This window comes from Neolamprologus multifasciatus, chromosome 18 (assembly GCF_963576455.1).
Source record: "Neolamprologus multifasciatus chromosome 18, fNeoMul1.2, whole genome shotgun sequence".
NCBI classification, from domain to species: Eukaryota; Metazoa; Chordata; class Actinopteri; order Cichliformes; family Cichlidae; genus Neolamprologus; species Neolamprologus multifasciatus.
In genome coordinates, this window is record NC_140456.1 from 32,599,714 (window position 1) to 32,620,115 (window position 20,402).

The window sequence follows — 20,402 nt, forward strand, 5'->3', positions numbered from 1 at the left end:
TGTGACGCTTATTTTGAACGATTAAAAAAATAATAGAATATAATTTTATTTTTATATTTCAATATCACAATAATCTTCCAATTTAGAACTACAAGTTAAAAAAAAGAGCTAACATAAATAAAATACACTTCAGCTAATTACTTTAAAAAAATAATTTATTTTCCCAAAACCACGCGGAGCCGAAATAAAAGGACTAAAGAGCCGAATGCGGCTCTGGAGCTACAGGTTGCCGACCCCTGGTCTAGTCGTTAAGGCTGTTATGATACCAATACACAGGATAATACTGGTACATGCAAAGCTACAGTCCTGTGTATTTCCTGTGCTTCTGGTCACTTGGCACCAGAATTAGCTGATCAAATAGCAAACAGGCTCCCACTGTTTCTGTCTAGTTACTGATAGACCATTCCCATCTTAAACCTGGGACTTTACAAGAAGAATAACTTAATCTTGTTAAGTTAATCATGTCTATTAACATTACAGATGTGTAGGAGCGATAATGTTTATGCCGTTAATGCTATCATTTTATTATTAGCCACTAACCACTACCTTAATGCTGACAGACGGCTAACATGGCTAAGTAGGTCATTTTAATCAGCTAACATCAACATGTGGGCTGTTGAGGTTAAAGTTTACAACTGTTTAAAACTTCAATGTTGTTGCTTTACTGACCTTAGCCACAGTCTTTAAACCAAAGACTGTGGTTTCACTCTTTGAGATGCTTCGCCATGTTTTTTGTGCTACTGTTCATGTGTTCAGTTCCCAGTGATGGGCCGTGTGCCTGCAAGGTGCCTTGAGAAACTGCGTGCCAACAGGTGAACGTGACCACAGCACTTTTGGTATTGATACTGTTACAAACAAGTGTCTAATCTCATCATTTTTAGTATTGATTAGTATCTGAGTATTGATTTTTTTGTAAACCCTATTACCCATGCAGTCTAGCCTCTAGAACATAGGTGTCAAACTCTGGCCATACCAAATTACTATTAGAGCTGGCCTACTGGTATTATACAGCTAATATATATATATTGTTTAGTATTAAGCTTTGCTTGTTCCATATTCAGTTTTTCAGCAAAACTTGTGTCACAATGGCCACGGGCCAATAGCTAGATCGGACTCGATTGCAGATAACCACAACGGAGACGGCTCAATGTTTTGCAGTGTTTATTATTTAGTCAACAAGTGAATATGTGGCAGGGTGTCGCTAATGATGTAACCGTGTGACAGCGGGGGTGAACGGGGGTCTAGCAGGTTGCGACAGGAACGGAGCGGTTGCGTCTGGGAAGAAAAGAGAACAGGGTTAAGAAGACGGCAGGTGCAAGGTATCCAAGCAGAGGTGAAACTGACTGATAGCGTTTACTGGTGACCGGCGTGAACCTCGCTTTGAGGGAGAGGCAGCGATAGTCCAGGGGAGGAGTGGTGTGTGGAGTAGTAGTGTGTCCAAGGTGGTGAGTGAGGCTGGAGGGCAGGCAGGTGAGGGTCCTTGTATTTTTCCTGAATATGAAGATGATCCACGGAGAGCTGAGGTTGAGGGTGATAGCAAAGAAGGTCCAGGGAATCTGAAGCGCATGAAACCAAAGTCAACAAGGAAAAAGTGGCAAGAGCGTAAAAAGCCGTAGAGTCAATACCAATGTGAGGTCGTTGACGAACTGGCGGTGAAGGAGAGTCTGAGGGGGCCTTAAATCCTCAACCTGATTGCCCTGAATCAGTCTCAGGTGTGCAGGACTGCAGCAGGGATGATGGCTCCGCCCAGGGGTGGAGACCAAGGAACTCAGGTGCCTGATGGGATTTTCCAGTTGAGTCTCCAGATCCTGACAACTTGTTTGAGTCCATAAGAAAAGATTCATTCATATATCTGGAGGAAGATTTTTTTTTCAATAAATATTAACGTTAGCCCGCGACTTTGTTCCAGTTTTGAATTTTGGCCCACTGTGTATTTGAGTTTGCTGCTCTAGAATGATGGCACGGTGAGTTGTAAAGAGCTCAATGAATTTGAGTGTGGTACTGTAAGTACTACAAAGTGAAAGCATTTAGAACCACAGTAACTCAGCAGACCACGTTACATAGCAGGGTCACTGAGTGCTGAGTCAATAACTGATTCAGTAACAAACTGACATTAACATCAGCACAAAAACTGTACACTGGAAGCTTCATGGTTTCCATGGCCGAGAAGCCCCTGTAGGTGTAAGTGTAGGTGGCTCAGAACTGAAGTCCACAAAGTGTATTTGAGATCAGATAGACACAGACTGTGTCATTGTGGGTTGTGCATGTCTTTGTACTGTCATAGAGCATGGCAATCATCTTTTCCCTATTCCAGTGCAAATAAGGGTGGACAATGTAGTTTTAACATTATAAGATTATATTTTAAGAAAATCTGCCATAACAATATTTCTATGTAGAAAAGAAAAGCTGAATGTTTTGTTGATGGCTCCACACAGCAGCATTTATAAATGTTAACACAATAAAGAGCATTTTCTAGTCTTCATTTCTAATGAGCTACTGTCATCGATGACACATTTCCTAATTTAAAGCGAGAATTTACTAAAACAAGGTGCCAGCAGCATCAGCATTATAGTGCAATACTGGTAACACAGCATAAGTCAAGTGTAAGCAGAAAAGTAACCAAAGCTGTGCTTTTCACTTGAAATATAACTGCCTAAACTTTTTTAAGTTTAACAAAAGTAACTTAACCTTGTACGTCTTCAGGAGACTGCACTGAACAATATTTTCTACCTGAGATCTTGAATCTTGACTTGAGCCTTTTAACCAGCTGCTCAAAGCCCTGCTTTTTCACCGTGTCACTGCATCACAAATCTCCATCTACCTTTTATTTTCCTGTCATATGGAATTCAGCTAGTGAGTACTCTGCATTTGGGTTGCACGTCACCAGCTGCTAGTATCTCCTCCATGACATGACACACAGGAGCTTTAGTAAGCCCTAGTAAGTAGTGTCAAGGCTGTGTTACTGTCCATGCCAGTGTGCTGGCTGATTAACATAGGCTAACAGCAAGGGGCTGTGAGTCCACCCTGTGCTGCATTTATTTACTGGGCTTCTTTGTCTTATAATTATCTGATCGTTAAGTCTGACGTCACTAGCCGTGTCTGGGCCTAAACTCCGCTGCAGGTCCATATATCAAACGATCACTACGGCATTACTGAGAGTTGAAAACTGTCTAAAGTCTTTCATCTTTAATAAAATGATCAGCGTTCTGCTCTACCAGGCGTAACAATTGAGTTTAACATCCAGGCATCCATGAAAACGGAATTTATGACATTTAACGGAGTTAGAAGTTAGCAGGAAGTTAGCTCGCTAGCTTCTATCTAAATACAATATAGCATGTCCTGACTGCGGGGTTTTGGAAACAAATTAAAACGTACAGCTCTGTTATCACTTCCAACATAAATGAAGACAGAAAACTAAACAGCAGTGACGTTTGTAGGGTTACTGAAGTTTGGCTAGCTGGTATATAATGATGTGCTACGTGACCGCTAGCGATACAGCTATGTTAGCATAGCATAAACAAGCTAACTTTTTTTCCACTCGATAAAAGTTAACGTGAGTGTTCTCGGTGGTCGGGAACAAATGTAATCGCATGGTAGGATGCTGTAAAAGGACCAAACTTCAGCCAGGAGAACAACTGAGATAATCCATCCACAATACGAGGTTAGTCATTCATATACTGCTGCATGGGCTGGGCTGTAGTTACATGCTAAGGTTTTAAAAACTGAGCTTAAATAAATGATTAGCGGTAATAAAAGCCGAGGGAGGTCAACAGTGATCACTGACTGTTTTAGGAGCTTTTTGAGATTAAATAGAAGAAAATACAAAACATTAAACATGTTAACAACACAAAAGCCATATTAAACACAGACTACTTTAGGCCCGGAAGTAGGATTCGTCATGTCATCACTTAATAATCGGATTGTGAACAGTTATAACACAATAAGGTACCGGAGATGGTCACATATCAGGTTTTCTTAAAATAAGTAGTTTTTAAAATAAAAATGTTTCCATCAACCACACCTTTACTTTTAGATCACTCCATCGAAATCCCATTCTTACCACTTGTTTATGTGTATTTGAGACAATACACATAAACAAGTGGCAAGACCTTTTGCAGCTTTCAGAGAGTCTCTTTCTGGCTTTCTTAGTCTCCCTGGGGCCTCTACAACCCTAATTCCTATTTTGTATTCTCATGCAGAAATACCAGCGGGATTTCAAACAGTCTGAATCTTTTCTGATGCATTTCTGCAGAGTTTATAGGGAGCTCACACTGGAACTAATAGTTCATGTCCATCTTCGCGTTAGATGATTATCTGGAGTGTTGAAGAAACACTTACTGGAAATTAGTACATTAAAAGTTCACTGTAGTTGCATGGAAATATAGACTTGTACTTTACATTTCCTGTTTTCTATGCACACCACTGCTTTTGTGTAGCCTTGTCTGGGTCCAAGGACTGCCTATATTCAGGTAGATATAAATATATCAAGCTGAGGATTTACATGAAGTACATGTCAGGCCAGCTAATTAAACTTATAATAGCCTATGAAACATACAGTAATTATTTAATACAGCCTGTTACTGTCTACATCCATTATCATCTTTCCCCCCTATCTGCACTTTTCCTCCTTTATGTTGTCCAAATCTGCTTGTGACACAGTCACACTGCACAGTCACTTCGCTTCGTTGCTCTGTGATTCCTTTGTTACATGTAAGCGTGTGATTAACACCAAGCAAAGATCGAGGAGTTTTTGCTGTTTTGCAAGGCGACGGCTGAGAACTGTGGAGGAAAGCACGGGAGAAGGAATTAGACAGGAGGACAGCCAGAGGATAAAGAGAGAGCGAAGCAGAAAGAGAGAGATTGTAAGGCATATCGCTGCTAGTGAACGGTTTCCATGGCAACGTGATCGGGTGCTTAGACAGGAGTTCTGAAGAATAGTGGTGTTTTTATCGCCACAGCAGGAGAAGAGAGGAAAGAACGAAGGAGAGCCATTTGACGGGAAACCTGGAACTCTGCGCACTGCCTCCAGCTGAATAATGGCAACTATAAAAAAAAAAACACTGATGATTTATCCATCGAATCATCAAATATTGTTCAATTCAGGTACAACGTGCCTCACAGGTGAGGAGGCAGAAGAGAACAGAGTGCATCTGCATCTGATTCAAGTTAATACATATATGTAGGTATTAGAGTTGGCCTTTATTTGATCTTCTATTTTTACATGGTGGGGGACTGGTGGTTCACATAGGTGAGCAAACACACACACATGTATCCCCAACTGCAAGGGAACAATAGCACAAGGGCAGACCCACCCAGAGTAGAGACTAAGCAACAACCAAAAGTAGAAGAAGAACCTCCGGGAGAGAGAGGTGTCATACAACACCTATGCCAAAAGCCACAGCAACCTCCCATAACAACAGGCAGTCGACATCACAAAGGCAGAGATCCAACAAGAAGAGTCCAGATTCAAAATTTGGACAGCACCAGGACCTGACATGCCTAATGGCTAAAGAAGGGACCTCGGGAGGAAAGCAGTGTTGTGGAAATGACACGCTCTTCACTAGAATGGATAGTGCCAAAGCTTCTTTATGGATGAGAGATGCATGTTTTGAAATGACAGGGAGCAGGCGCGTCTGGTATATGTAGAGCAGGCGTAAAAAAATGATGTACAGGCGGAGCGCAAATTTTAGGTCATTCGCTCCGGCATTCTCCGTCCTATGTCGTTTAGTATCCACACTAGTGCTTGGCACCATAGAAAACTAACAGTATGCTAATAACAATTAGGAACTCATTGAAACTGTGGAAGTGTCATGATCACGTTTTAAAGACATGCAAGGAATGCAGGAATGCAGGTTTAACCCTTTAAAGCCGGTCGGAGCGGCACGCTCTGTTTTGCGTAACTATTTTTAAATCCCGGTAGCTCTGCAACCACGTAAGCTAGCGCAATAATTTTTTTTGCATATGAAACCGGAGGAGTTGTACTTACATCTTATGCCATCAGCTTGTCCTCGGTCACAGTTTCCTTCTATCACATGTCCGCCATTACCTGCCTGAAACCGGAAGTGACGTCATTTTTGCGGAAATGTCGTTTTTTTTTTTTTTTACCATATGGCCTCATGAGCCTATACTGGTGTTTTTAAAAGTTATGTTTGACTTTATGACTTTCTGTGTGGTTTCTGGGATGCTTAGGACTCATATTGCACTGCTGGAAATAGTTTATTTTGATGCATATGCTGCTTTTTTGCAAATTTGCATTATAATATTTATTTTCGTTTTTCCTGCAGTGTATAAAAATTGGTGTATTTCAAAAATAAAACTATGAAGACACTCAAAATAAATTTCCTGTGGTGGGAAACTATTTTGTGCAACTTTTTTGTATTTACAGTTTTGAGGGATAAGCCTCTTAAATTTCTCTAACTAGAAATATATGTTAAAAAAACAAAAACGATTTTCAATTTTTTTGTAGTTTATTGCACTTTTTTGCCATTTATGTAATTTCTATGCACTTAATGCAGACATATTATTAAAATTTGGGCTATAATGGTTGTATTGATGTATAGCAACTTGAAATGCTCCCAAAAATGGTGCTACAGCATGTAAAAATATAATATAAGCTCTGGCGGACTTGGTTCTATGGTAGGTCTTAAAGGGTTAAGGCGCCTCCATGTTAGTTTCACTTCTCAGACCCAGAAGCTATATTCATCTGTTATACTGTGCATGGACACGGCCGTTGTCTCTGAGTCATTTCACCAGGGCATTTGAATTAAGTGCCACGCTGAATCACATCATCAACACAGAAAGCTAAGAGAAATATGCACACAATAGCAAGCAGACAGGACCGCCACCAAATGGAGTTGCGTGTGTGCAATGATACAGTTGGCTTATTCATTTCCCAGTTCAACTTTTGAACGCCTGAGCGGAGCACGGGTGAGAATGAGAGGGAAATCACCACGTTTTGTGTTCGAGAATTTACCCGTAGAATTATTTATAATGTGTCTGGTGTCACAAGAATACTACACATATTTGATAGCTCGCTGTTCGAGTAGATTCTTTTAGATCGCAGCACTACTGTGGTGATGAATAATGAAAAGACAAATTCCATTATTATTCATTTGTAAGACAGACAGTTTTTAGAGGAAAACAGAGGTAAACAAATAAATCAGAAACCAGCAACAGAAGAAGGCAAACTCAGATTCACAGCTGCTTTTGCCAGGTGGCTGATAGAGTTTTCAAAAATGGTACTACTGCCCACATGTGTTTTATTAGGCTGTCAGGCCAGGAAAGATCAAGGGAGAAAGAAACTGTAATCTGTATGCAGGCTCACAGAGGCCAGTGGGAGAGGGTTTGGAGCTGGACAAACAATGAGACACTGGCTAGAAATATTTTTCATGCTATTTTAAAGATTAGGGTGTAGTAATATATGGCCCTCCATGAGCACGCTGCCTTCGATGGTTCTGAAAGCAAATTGATTGAGGAACCTCATTATCGTGTTCACACTGTGCCTGTAAATTTACGCATGCAAAAAAGAAATGCTCCTCACAGGTTTTCAGATTAGCTTCTATTAAAGGAAGCATGTGTCGATGTTCTTGCGTTGAGAGCGGCACTATAGTTTCTTGGTTTCCCGCTCTGATGTCCTGATTTCATCACCCGGCAAAAGCAATACATCTTAATTTGCTACTGTCATCACAGGCTGGCCTCGATCTGTCAGTTTCTCAACCTCGGGGAAAGGTGTTACACACAAGAAGGACATCAGCTCAAAGGCAAGACGACATCCTAGCAGTCATTTATTCTAAGGGATGGTTCGTTTCGGGTTGGATTGAAGCGTGCAAAGCCACTTTGGATTTCACTGGTGTTTTTGGGATGTTTTTGGTGTTACAGTTCGTTTTGTTTCACTAAACTGAGCTTTGATGTTAGAAATGCTTTGATAACCATTTTCTAGCTGACTCATATCATCAGCTCACTCAGCAAAATATTTCAGAAAGGCAGCATGTCATCGTTTCTTTTATTAGACACATAGTATGCATCCTTGTGATATCAATCAAATATCCAGTGTCAGTATCAGCCTAATTGTGCTGTACGAGTTGTCACATTGAAACTAGGTGTAATAACCCTGTCCTGCTGCATGTGAGTTCAAAAACGTGTATGAGACTATTCAGTAAAAGATCTTTTATTAGTAAAAGTAATGGCCTTATTTTACCATGTACTTCCAGTAGTCACCATATATGAAATGCATATTTTTCCTCTGAATTTGTGACATGTAATCATCATCATCATCATCAACTTTATTTATAAAGCACTTTAAAACAACCACAGCTGACACAAAGTGCTGTACATTGGAACTGTAAAATAAAATTACATAAGATATAAGTAAAAACCAAATAAAATAAGAGTGAAATCATTAAATAACTACTTCAATTAAAAGAGAAACTAAGTCTCGCTGAGGTTAAAAGCCAAGGAATAAAAGTGGGTTTTAAGACGTGATTTAAAAGTGGCCTCTCTAACGTGCATGGGCAAATTATTCCATAATTTTGGAGCCACAATAGAGAAGGCCCCGCCCCCTCTGAGCTTCCTCCTGGATCTCGGTACCTCCAGGAGCAGCTGGTCAGCTGACCTGACAGACCGACAGGGTATGTGGGGATGAAGAAGCTCAGAGAGGTAAGGCGGGGCAAGACTGTGGAGGCATTTAAAAACAAACATAAGAAGTTTAAAATTAACTCTAAAAGACACAGGCAGCCAGTGCAGAGAGGCTAGCACGGGGGTTATATGCTCTCTTTTTCGAGTTCCTGTTAGGAGTCGTGCAGCCGCATTTTGAACCAGCTGCAGACGTGAGAGCAATGACTGACTGACCCCCACGTAAAGTGAGTTACAGTCGTCCAGGCGGGAAGAAATAAAAGCATGGATCACTGTTTCAAGGTGCTGCCTCGAAAGAAAAGATTTTACTCTGATGACCGTATATTACGTGTCTATACTACCAGTTAGGTCACCAGAGGTGGGCAAAAATACCATGTGGGAATATGCTTACATTTTAAGAAAAAAAGTAGTCAAACTATTTGTTTTTTTCACTTCTATGAATATAAAATGTTTAAAAATCATGCTGATCTTTAGTAGTTCTGTTTTTCTTTCGTGCATAGCTTACTTGCTTGCTGTTTGTAGCTACCTACTGGCACATCTCAATCTCCCTTTGGCATTTCCTGACCTTGTTATGTCAGCCTCTCAGCCTGAACCAAGGGAAATATGATTGCTTAAGATCAATCAGTCAAACCCAAAATAGGACGCACGCTTTCTCCTCTTGGCTCTCAGCACATGCAGCTGAAAGTAGAAATATGTTCACTTGTGCCTAGGTCAAGGGAAAGACTAAAACTTTCCACTGTACTGTAGCACTGTGAGAAACAGGGCGTGTTCTGCGAATTAAAGCAAAGAATTGTCTCGAATATAAAGTATTTGACCCATTCCAGTGCCTGAAAAAACTTTGTGGCAAAGGCTCAGTGGATTGTTCTCCTGCCAAAAACGAATGTTACATAATGGCATGAGAATTAATGTACTCAACATTATCATCCCTTTAATGCAGCATTGATTGGGACCGCAACCTAATTGTTAACTTAATGACATCGATCATAGCGGATTATACACGTTCAGTGGTAATAAATGACCAAATTCTCAGCCAAGCATTAAAAATGTTTTGACACAAAAGCTATTTCTCTTTAGCGCCTCGATATCAAGATTACAAAATGCTGCTGCAAGTCAAATATGTTTGTTATGTAAGCTCCTGTTAATTGTGTATGAAAACCATTTTTCCCTCAGGGGTGTCTTTTAACTTTGTCTTTATCAACTGTTTTGCAGTTTAAGTAATAATTTTCCCACTTAAGCCACGAAAAAGCCGTCTTTTAAAGTTTGATTGGAATGTTGGCAGTGCAGAAACTAACAATTTATGTAACTGGGTAAAACTTTAGAACTTTAGAGTTGCCAGTTGACCTCACCCCACTGCATGTCTCTTAGAGGTGGGAATCACCATACATCCCACGATACGATATTATCACAATACTTAACGCACGATACGATATTATTGCAATTTTTAAAAATATTTTGCGATATTCAGATTCTGTACATAAAGGTAAACTTTATCAATATTCATTTAATCTAATATCAAAGTCTCACACTCAGTCTTTCTCTCATTTCAGTTTTATTGTTGACAAACTGAACGGTTTGTATTACAGTCTAGTCCAACTTAACTGAATCAACCATCTGGTACAATTATAGCTATTCTGAACTATGCAGTTTATGAAAACTATGCAGCCCCTTCAGCAACTGAAGAATTTGAAAGTCAATTAAAACAAAATATAATTTTACATTAAATAAAAAAGTTTAAACTTAATTAAAATAAAACATGTCTTAAATTAAAATAAGTAAACTGTCATGTTTATTGCTGCCATAAAAACAAGTTAAACACATTTGGACAGTGAAGGAATGTCAGGATTCTTGCTCAGAAAAAGGATCAACATGCTCTGAAGTCAGAGCACAAAAACCTTTTTTGTAACAAAATATCGATTTCTGCTGTCCCTGTATCGATACATTATTAGCAAACAAAATATCACCATACTACACAGTATCGATTTTTCCCCACCCCTAATGTCTCTGGACTGTGGGAGGAAGCCGGGGTACTGGGAGACAAACCACATAAACATAGGAAGACATGCAAGCTCCACACAGACACACAGACAGGTGGATTCAAAACCAGAACCCTCTTGTTGTGAGGCAACCGCTGCACCAAGGTGCTGTCCCTGTTTCCATCCTATTACAATTACATCATTGAGGTGTACTAGAAAACACTACCTCCATCTCTTCTCCTGTCTTTTTGCCCACTTTGAAACTGGATCAGATATCACACAGACAGTGCTCTATTACCTTTCTCAGTAAGCATCTCTCTCTGTTTCTATTTGCACCACAGTGAGGCACTAGCAAAAGAAATCTGCAGGATAGTCTCATATTTCTTCCTCATTTATTTTATTATTATTATTATTTTAATGAGCACAGCTACATATCCAGTGAGATGTCTCATAAAGTCACCTGGTCAACAGTGTCAAAGGTGTATATGACATCTGGAGGTTTAAACCAAATGGATTAATGGCAAATTTATTCTTTTAGACAATGTCAAGGCTGGCCAGAGGTAAGAACTAGGGCTGTGCCAGACAGCTGTGAATGTAGCAAGCATGCCAGCTCTACTAAGTTGGTGAAATATTCACATGGTCATGAATTTTCAGTTTGTCAGAGATTGCTCCCTTGGGGGACTTATCACCTATAAACCATGCTGGTGGTTAAAATATAGCCTATTTATTATAAAACAGACAATGACACGGGGAGCTGGAATGAAAAGTGCCAAAAGTTTAACAAGACCTTTTTGAAGAACAGGTTATGTACTGCTGTAGGCTAGTTTTTAACAACGTTTTCCAATGAATTTGTGTTAATATTTTATACAAATAGTTTAAATATAAATGCTTCCTCACTATGGCTACATTTACAACTTTTATGACTTTAAATAATTGTCCCAAATACATTAATTCATGTTCAACGCCTATGAGGACACCAGTACAAGTGATACTGGTCCATATAGATTTGTGTGGCTGCAATTTTTCTCTAATGCAAATAACCCGTCCTTGTCATGTATAAATGATGTGACTTTCAGTATTTCCCATGGTCTGATAACATAACGTGAAGGTTGTTTCTCCTAATCTTCCTTTTTATTTTTCATTTATTAGCCATTATAAATGCTGATACCAAGACGTATGCAAATGGCTAATATGGGCTGATAATATTGGAAATATCAACAAGGGAAAACAAAAACATTAGCATGTTCATTTTATGACAAGAAGAAATTGCTGAAACTGAGACTTGTCAGGGATGCCTTTTTGACTTTTAGGTATTCAACACTGGAACTACATGGATATTATTACCACATTTAGCGGTAATAAAGGACCAAGTTCTCAGCAAAGCATTAAAAATGACAAAAAAGCTATTTCCCTGCAGCACGTCGATAAGATTACAAAATGCTGCTGCAAATCAAAGTTCCTGCAATTTGTTTGTAAAAAGCGATTCTGAAGACACTGGAACTGCATGTCTTGGTTTAGGCTCACAAACAAAAGCAAATACTTGAAAGGATTGCTTCATAGTTCTAATAGTCGGAAAGCCATGATTCATTTCCCCTCAAATTACAAATAATTTTAATTGTTTTGGTCTCATAGTTCCAATTTTACAAGAAATTGAACGTTTTGCCTACATTTAGGCATCTAGTTTTACAGTTACAGTCATATTTGGTCTGATAAAAAGCAAAGCTTACTAGGGCTCTCAGTTTGATTGACAGGGGACCAAATAAAGGAAAACGTACACGTGTCTTTGTTAAGTTGCTGAGCCACCATGTGTGGCTAAAGGACTTACAGGATAGACAATAAAAATGTAACTCTTGCCAGGAGACTGACAAGAATTAAATTATGTTAGATGGCCATGAACTGGATGACTGACAACCTACACAGTAATCTTGCCAGAAGACATTTTTGGTAGCTTGTGGTACTTTCTCTCGGTCGAAACAACTGATAAGTGAAAGCAGATGATTTAAAATATAATTGTAGAAACTAAAAGAAAGCCATTTTCCTTTGGAAAGATCACTGCTGTCTGGGGGGTGCTGACTGTCATGTGTCATTACATTAGTCATGTAAACATTAAGTCAGTAAATTAAGTATTCGGCCCCCTTGAACTTTCCCACATTTTGTCACATTACAGCCACAAACATAAATCCATTTTATTGGAATTCCACGTGAAAGACCAACACAAAGTGGTGAACACGTGAGAAGTGAAAATCATACATGATTCCAAACATTTGTTACAAATAAATAACTGCAAAGTGGGGTGTGCGTAATTATTCAGCCCCCTTTGGTCTGAGTGCAGTCAGTTGCCCATAGACGTTGCCTGATGAGTGCTAATGACTAAATAGAGAGAACCTGTGTGTAATCTAATGTCAGTACAAATGCAGCTGCTCTGTGACGGCCTCAGAGGTTGTCTAAGAGAATATTGGGAGCAACAACACCATGAAGTCCAAAGAACACAGCAGACAGGTCAGGGATAAAGTTATTGAGAAATTTAAAGCAGGCTTAGGCTACAAAAAGATTTCCCAAGCCTTGAACATCCCACGGAGCACTGTTCAAGCCATCATTCAGAAATGGAAGGAGTATGGCACAACTGTAAACCTACCAAGACAAGGCCGTCCACCTAAACTCACAGGCCGAACAAGGAGAGCGCTGATCAGAAATGCAGCCAAGAGGCCCATGGTGACTCTGGACGAGCTGCAGAGATCTACAGCTCAGGTGGGGGAATCTGTCCATAGGACAACTATTAGTCGTGCACTGCACAAAGTTGGCCTTTATGGAAGAGTGGCAAGAAGAAAGCCATTGTTAACAGAAAACCATAAGAAGTCCCGTTTGCGGTTTGCCACAAGCCATGTGGGGGACACAGCAAACATGTGAAGAAGGTGCTCTGGTCAGATGAGACCAAAATGGAACTTTTTGGCCAAAATGCAAAACGCTGCACATGACTCTGAACACACCATCCCCACTGTCAAATATGGTGGTGGCAGCATCATGCTCTGGGGGTGCTTCTCTTCAGCAGGGACAGGGAAGCTGGTCAGAGTTGATGGGAAGATGGATGGAGCCAAATACAGGGCAATCTTGGAAGAAAACCTCTTGGAGTCTGCAAAAGACTTGAGACTGGGACGGAGATTCACCTTCCAGCAGGACAACGACCCTGAACATAAAGCCAGGGCAACGATGGAATGGTTTAAAACAAAACATATCCATGTGTTAGAACGGCCCAGTCAAAGTCGAGATCTAAATCCAATCAAGAATCTGTGGCAAGATCTGAAAACTGCTGTTCACAAACGCTGTCCATCTAATCTGACTGAGCTGGAGCTGTTTTGCAAAGAAGAATGGGCAAAGATTTCAGTCTGTAGATGTGCAAAGCTGGTAGAGACAGACGCTAAAAGACTGGCAGCTGGAACTGCAGCAAAAGGTGGTTCTACAAAGTATTGACTCAGGGGGCTGAATAATTACGCACACCCCACTTTGCAGTTATTTATTTGTAACAAATGTTTGGAATCATGTATGATTTTCACTTCTCACGTGTTCACCACTTTGTGTTGGTCTTTCATGTGGAATTCCAATAAAATTGATTCATGTTTGTGGCTGTAATGTGACAAAATGTGGAAAAGTTCAAGGGGGCCGAATACTTTTGCAAGCCACTGTATGTAGCTAATTGGTCATTTGTTTCTTTGGATCCCCCTGTTAGGATTTTCATCCTTCAAGGCAGATCTAACTGGGAATGATGATTTCACCTTTTACTTATGTCCACCTCTGAGATGCAGTATTATCTCTACTCCTTTGGTCCGTCAGTGCCTGAGCCAACCTGTCTCACAGCTGTCTAACTCTTCTGCCTTAAAACACAAGTGCTAGCATTACAGTTGTCTGTTACTCATCTCCACTTAAATGAACCTGGCAGCCCGAGTGGCTGTTTACTTAAGTATATATATATTTGCTTATTTATCACATACTATATCAGGCATATAACCATTGCAAGCAATCATATGCAAACAGAGCTCAGCAAGCTCCATGTGGGAGGGTTCCATCTTGTCAAGAATGGCTTTCAAGTTGCTTACTATTTGCAAAAAAACAACATTAGGCTGAAGATTAAACTGCTTGAGGGTGACAGGTGAAGGAAGCAGGAGACAACACTCCAAGGTGAAAGACAGCGGACATGAGGGAAAGAAAAAAGGTGACAGGACAAAAACTGAAAGAGATGTTAGTAGGTTAGTACGACGGTGAGCTAGTGAAAGGAAAGATTTGCTTTGGGAGGAGACTGAAAGACAACCAGGAAAAGTGAGACATGAGCCAGTTGATGTATTTGGTAAGTGGTGTAATTGTCAGCGAGTATGTGCCCGGGAGCTGCTGCCGATGAAGCTTGGCTGTGTTTGGTCTTTGGTAATGCAATTAGCTTAAAGATTAAGTAATGCTCAATATCCAAACGCTGAAAACATTTCTTGTTTATTGCCTGTGCGTCAGTGAGCAGAAACACCAGACTACAGCATTAAACAGCTGTCTTACGGTGAAATGTTTACATCGAGGCCTGTACACTGTTGCGTTTCAGAGTTATAGACCGTTTGACTGAAGCAATCCAAAGACAACTACAATGGTATAATGCAGCGCACACACTATTTAGCAGCACAGGATTGTGCTGACCTTAAATTAAAACGTGAATTATGGTATCCGAAAACTACACACATTTAATCACACAGAAATAGAAGGCCCTGCCTCGCAGAGCTTAGAAAGCTGAAAAAGAAGTTGTTTGCCATGCATAGCAGGAACTTGGTTTGCAAAAACTCAAAGGTGTAATATATTTCTTTAGCTGTCAGAGGCATGGAAGACTTCAGAGCCTTACAGTGGATTTGTGTACATTTCAATTTCCTTCTTGGTGAAAAATGCTTTTGGGTTCTGCACACCCTCCAAGTTTCTTTATCTTATGATTTGTTCACCCGAGGCGTTCCCCGGCTTACGATGGGTACACAGCTTTCACTTTGAGATAGGAAATTTGCACCAGCAAACAATATAATGTTAATCATTTCCCTGTAGCTTTTTCAATATGGCTCTGCAAAGGCAGACAGACAGGAGTGTATGAATAAACTCATAAACTAGAGTTGGGCAACATGTTAACATTTTCCAGCTGTAGTCCCCACGCCCTATGTGCCATTTTCAGCATATGGACTTTAGATATGGGCATATGGGATTATAGAAGAACTAAGGACGCTTGTTTTCATGAACAAACATTGTGCGAGTGACAGATGCTACTAAATGGCCAGTCATAACCACATGTCAGCAATTTTTAGTCTAGTTCTTAAATACAATTTATGAATTTCATCACCAACAGGAAAGAAGGAAAAAGAATAAAAAATTAGATCATGTTGCATAATGCATAAGGCCTTCCCCAACTTTCAATTCTTATGAGTTATTAATCTTTAATTTGTGCTTCACAGATTATTTAAAAAGTTGAATTATGATAATATACTAGCAAAAACGTAATTTATTTAAATTTATCTTGTTATTCTGAATAGCTTGATTATACCACCAGTTATAGTCAGATAACAAAAATTGGTTGTTTATAAATACTTGTTGTATGATATAGGGATGCAACGATACCAATTTTTTCAAACCGATACGATACCGATACTTGGATCTGAGTACTTGCCGATACAGAGTACAAAAACCGATACTTCTACCACACACACACACACAAATGCAATGAATTGGAAGACAGGTTTTAATTTATTCTCTGCCGATAATAAATAATATCTTAATAAAAATTACCACAAAAAAAACCCCAGAAAGTATTCGGCATTGACGAACAAACTTCCCATCTGCCCGTGGATCATCAGTCCACTGTGCCGTTAAACCAAGGACTGACATCGCACACACTCTGCTTGTCTTTACCTCTTTAGAAAGTTTTGGCACCATTATCTCCCTGATGTGTGGGCGGCTGGGAATTTCATATCGCAGCTCGAGTATGCTGAGAAGAATCCTATGTTTTCCACGACCGGCATTGGCTGGTCATCCAGAGCGATAAAATGAGTCAGAGCCTCTGTTATTTTAACTGCCCGTGGATTTTCTCTTGACATTTTTCATCGCTTTTCCAAAACCTGAGTTAAAGTTGGCTGTTCCACACTGCTGACATTTTGTTTAGCCTAGCTACAGCAGCCTCCAGTTTCTCTTTTTTATCTGGAGCCACCAGTCTCACTCGCCTAACCCTGTGCCTGTTTAGCGCGGGGTGTCCCCCTAGTGGCCAATCTAAAAAACTACAACAGAAATGACAAGCCACCCTCTGATTAATGAAATAAGTTAGTATCGGTTCATGGTATCGGTTACCTTTTCCGAGTATGAGTACACACACATTTTACAGTATCGGCCCCGATACCCGATACCAGTATCGGTATCGGTGCATCCCTAGTATGATATGTATCAAGTATAGGATATATACATGTAACAATCATATTTGTAGATATATATTTAGTTACATAGACACCTGCTCAGTTTTGAAGACTTACAAAACCTAACCTGCAAGTCTTTGTGGAATACACTAGTGTTGGTCTGTGATAATAACCAAAAAACAAACACGCGTAACCTGTATTTTAAAAAGAGATATTTAAATGGTAAATGGACTTGTTCTTATATGAACACTCACAGCCCTTTAGACATCATGTCAACATTTTTCTAAACCTGAATGTTTTGTGAATGCAAACTAACATTCACACGTATCAGAGAGTAGGTTTGGACAGAAACTGAAATCATCATTTTAAAATCGCGTTTTGTATTTACTCTGGTTATCTTTGTCTATTATTAAAATTTATATGATGATCTGAAACATGTGATAAATACACATGTGACAAAAAGCTAAGAAATCAGGAAGGGAACAAATGCTTTTTCATGGCATTGTACATATTCTGTACATAAACATTTAGGAAAACACAAACCTTCCCATCAAGTAAAAGTGTTGGTGTAATTAGGGTGAACTGTTCCTTTGATTCCATACTAATTATTCATTCTTCCTATATAAGAATTTCTCTTATATAATGTTTAAATGTTCAATAAAAATGTGTTGCTAAAGAAGAACTGTGTAACTGTCCTGACCAGTAAAGAGTGTGTCATTGCCATAAAACTGCTTTCCTCCTGAGCTCCACAGAGCCGTTGAAAAGACTCCAGAGGTCCCTTTATATGCATGTAAACCTGCGTCAAAAAGTTCACCAAATTACAAAGTACAGAATGTTTTCCTTCATCATGTGGTTGAACTTAGCGCAGCTGTGGGCTTTGTTTCTATTTTTGTTTCTATCGGTACGTCACAGTTCAACTGGTTTGAACTTTGACCGGGGCATGCGTGAGTACGCCTCGCTGGCTGTTCCTTCAGCCCCAGGTACTTCACTCTGTTCTCATGCTCCTTCTTCCTGATATTGTTCACATCATTCTACATCTGTCACAACTGTGATCCTCTGCTTCTTGTAAGCCAGTACTGTGTGTGGTTGGTTGGCTTGCAGCTGCTTGTCTGTCCCACAGGAGCTCAGGACCCTCGGTGTGTGGGGCCTGTTCTTATGCTGTGCGCTCCTTTTGTTAGGATTACTTAATGTCAGCCAGTCCCTCTGTCTGTCGATTGTACATCCCATGCAGGGGCTTGATTGTAGGTGATCATGAACATCTGTCTTCAGCTGCCTGAGGGATTCTTGGAGCAGTTCATCTCTGAGGGTCATCTCACTGATGTGTTTGCAGATCATGGATTGTGGCTCTAGTAGTCACCATTTGTCGCCCTCCCTCTTTCCCTCGTTCAGACTTTTTCGTGTCTTGACATCAGTGACATCCATCATGCTGTTTCAATGTTTTATCATGAGCCTACACCAGGGGTCGGCAACCTGCGGCTCTGGAGCCGCATGTGGCTCTTTTGTCCTTATACTGCGGCTCTGGGTGGTTTGGGAAAATAAATTAGAAGTAATTAGCTGAAGTGTAATTTATTTGTGTTTAGTTCTTTTTTAACTTGTAGTTCTAAATTGGAAGATTATTGTAATATTGAAATATAAAAATAAAATTATATCTTATTATTTTTTCATCGTTCAAAATAAGCGTCACACTCGCGGAAGCCGGTGTACCCGCAGAAACGCCGTGCATTTATCAAGACTTTCAACCCCAGGTAGGCCAATTATGAATCTTCAGATCCACATTATGTCAGCAGCTGTTCTCCACTATGAACTATGTTAAAAACAAACACCGCTCACGCCTCACAGACGACAGCTTACAGTCCTGCGTAAAGATGAAAGCCCCGATCTGCAGACGCTGTGCGCAGAGGTTCGGGACCATACGTCTTATTGTAAACATATCACGGCAGACCCGACGATGTTTCCATGAACACGCTTTTCAGCATCTCTTTACTGACCACTTTTCACACACGGTTGCTGTACGCATATAGCCGGCTGTAGCTTTTCAGCTCACAGCCCGACACAGACCAACACAACAGCAGAGATGTTTGCACAGACTTTAAGGCGGCGAGGCGTGATTGCGGTGCCGCTCAGGTGCGTCCGCCTCCCCTGCAGCGGCGCTGCAGACCACGCCCCGCCACACACATTAACCAGGTAAAATACATATTTAGGCAGAATTTAACAAATATCTATTTTTAATTTTTTTTTTAGCAGCATAGTGCTTTTTTCCAATTACTTTTTAAAAGTCAGGTCAAGGCTCCAAAAGCCCAAAGGCGATATAACAGTTTTTGTTTGCTGGATCATTTTAGTTCAGCTGGGTGTCTTTCCTTTTGTTATATTTCTTTAAGAGTTCAAAATGTGTTAATTACATAAATAAAATGTAATTTTCTCTGTAGCACTTCATGGATTTCATAAGCAACACACTTTAGTTGCTCTGTGGATTCATTTAAAAAGCAGTTACAAACTTTTCTGTTCAAACAAGCCTTTTGTTGATCTACGTATTTTATATTCTTTACATTATTTACATTTGATCTTTTACATTGTGTATGTCTATTGATTGTATTGTTTATTTTAATATTTGTGTACAGCGCTTTGTGACTGCCTGTCTGTGAAAAGCGCTTAATAAATAAACTTTACTTACTTTAGTTGTTCACACAAAGCATAAAAGTAAAAAACAATATATACAGTGTTATCTTCATTTTAGATTTCAAAAAGTATTTGCGGTTCTCAGTGTTTTCTTTTGCGTGGAAACCGGGTCCAAGTGGCTCTTTGGGTGTTAAAGGTTGCTGACCCCTGGACTACACAATCTGTGACAGTTTATGCAAACTGATAAAACACTGCAGCCTTTTTAATAAAAGATACTGTATTTATTTCCATACTCCAGAAAAACAAAACACCTGAGATTTGCATTGCAAGTCTCAGTGTGTAAAATAAATAAATAAATATATAAATGAACAAGGTAACATGGAGATTACGGGAGTTTGAAAACTCTCAAATGCAGCATGTACAAACCAAAGTGTTTTGATTGGCCCCAAAATGAAACGCTTACACTGCAAGACACCCAGATTCCCTTAACGCTTTTATAGCTTCTTATCTCTTTTTTACTCAGCCATGCAAGCTCATAATCCTCATACGCACACTCCTTTGTGTTTACATTGATTATCAATAGTGGGCGTAATCGTGGTAAACAAATGAAACGTCCTTTAATCCAGAAAAAGTCTAGAGCTTTATTTCTGTCAGTGTTTCAAACCTACCAAATATTTGTCGCACTTATGAGCTCTCACTATTTGCATTGCTGGTTCATTTCTATTGTCTGTGAACATTAAAAAAAATTACTGCAGGTAACTGCAGAACTGTA

The 20,402-nt window shown here is 39.8% G+C and overlaps 1 protein-coding gene and 1 long non-coding RNA gene across 11 annotated transcripts in view; both read left to right on the forward strand.

The window, feature by feature from the left end:
- Window positions 1-20,402, forward strand: part of astn1 (astrotactin 1) — a 587,946-nt gene that overhangs the window by 23,097 nt on the left and 544,447 nt on the right. The gene's annotated exons all lie outside the window — the stretch shown is intronic.
- LOC146498419 (uncharacterized) overlaps window positions 1-20,402 on the forward strand; it is a 65,443-nt gene that overhangs the window by 22,611 nt on the left and 22,430 nt on the right. The window contains exon 2 of the long non-coding RNA XR_014870831.1: window positions 1-20,402. This exon is cut by the window's left edge and continues 19,358 nt beyond it; it is cut by the window's right edge and continues 21,101 nt beyond it. This is a non-coding gene — a long non-coding RNA (uncharacterized LOC146498419).